This window comes from Nomascus leucogenys, chromosome 16 (assembly GCF_006542625.1).
Source record: "Nomascus leucogenys isolate Asia chromosome 16, Asia_NLE_v1, whole genome shotgun sequence".
Classification (NCBI taxonomy): domain Eukaryota; kingdom Metazoa; phylum Chordata; class Mammalia; order Primates; family Hylobatidae; genus Nomascus; species Nomascus leucogenys.
In genome coordinates, this window is record NC_044396.1 from 27,226,935 (window position 1) to 27,228,601 (window position 1,667).

At 44.3% G+C, this 1,667-nt stretch overlaps 1 pseudogene; it reads right to left on the bottom strand.

The window, feature by feature from the left end:
- Nucleotides 1–1,318: 1,318 nt before the first annotated feature.
- Nucleotides 1,319–1,412, bottom strand: LOC115830712 (annotated as a pseudogene).
- Nucleotides 1,413–1,667: the final 255 nt, after the last annotated feature.

Genomic DNA, 1,667 nt, shown 5'->3' on the forward strand with positions numbered 1-1,667 from the left:
ACGGGGTTTCACCGTGTTAGCCAGGATGGTCTCGATCTCCTGACCTCGTGATCTGCCCGCCTCGGCCTCCTAAAGTGCTGGGATTACAGGTGTGAGCCACCGCAACCGGCTTGTTCTTGTTTTTTATCACTGTGACTAAAGGAAGAGGAATGTTGATGAATGTTTCATTATATGTCATTGATACTGATATTTTTATTATATGTTATGATGGTTCTTGCAAATTTGGGTCTTTGGGAAGCTCTCTGGGAAAATTCTTTTCCAGTGTGGAAGGTCTAGACGCTAGAGCTCGAATCAACCCCAGTTCTCTTCCTCTCCAACGTGATTCTCCCCTCGGCCCCCGTGGTCTCAGTCATCATTTGGTATCTCCATGGCAGCCGCCTCTTCACTGGTATCCCGGCTTTCAGTCTAACTTCCCCCATGCTCAACTCCCATTCTCTTCAGAGATTTTTTTCTTCTTTTTTCTTTTTATTCATTTTTCTTGTATTTCTTTTATATATTTTTTGGCATACTTGTTAATATCATTGCCTCAAATCCCTTTTTACCAGTTTTTTTAATTTAAAAATTGAAAATTTGAGATAATTATAGATTTACATGCAGTTGTAAGAAATAATAAAGAGCCTATTCACAATTTTACCCAGTTTCGCCCAATAATAACATCTTGTGAAATTGTGGTATGTCATCACAATCAGGATATCAACTTTGGGCTGGGTGTGGTGGTCAGCCCTGTAATCCCATCACTTTGTGGGGCCAAGGAGGGAGGATCGCTTGAGCCCAGGAGTTTGAGACCACCCTGGTCAACATAGCAAGACCCTGTCTCTACAGATTTTTTTTTAATATAATTAAAAAAACAATATGGGTTGGGCACAGTGGCTCCTGCCTGTAATCCCAACACTTTGGGAGGCCAAGGTGGGTGGATCACCCAAGGTCAGGAGTTCAAGACCAGCCTGGCTAACATGGTGAAATCCCGTCTCTACTAAAAATACAAAAACCGGCCAGGGGTGGTGGCTCACGCCTGTAATCCCAGCACTTTGGGAGGCTGAGACGGGAGGATTGCCTGACCTCAGGAGTTTGTGACCAGCCTGGGCAACACGGTGAAACTCCATCTCTACTAAAATACAAAAAATTAGCCAGGCATTGTGGTGTGTGCCTGTAGTCCCAGCTACTTAGGAGGCTGAGGCAGGAGAATCACTTGAACCCGGGAGGCGGAGGTTGCAGTGAGCCGAGATCACACCACTGCACTCCAGCTTGGGTGACAGAGCAAGACTCCGTCTCCAAAAAAAAAAAATATATATATATATATATATATATACATATATATGTATGTATGGACTGCTTCATGAATGTACGTGTCATTCTTGCACAAGGGCCATGTATCATTCCAGTTTTAGTATATGTGCTGCCAAAGTGAGCACCAATTTTTTTTTAAGTAGCCCAGTTGGGTGACTTGTGCCTGAGGTCACCAGCTACTCTGGAGGCTGAGGTGGGAGCATCACTTGAGCCCAGGAGTTTGAGGCTACAGTGAGCTGTGATTGCACCACTGCACTCTAGCCTGGATGGCAGAGTAAAATTCGGTCTCCTCTCTCTCTCTCTCTCTCACTCTCTCTCTCTGTGTATGATCTCTACATTGATATACTCTACTGACTCTTTTCAAATTTCCCCAGTTTTAC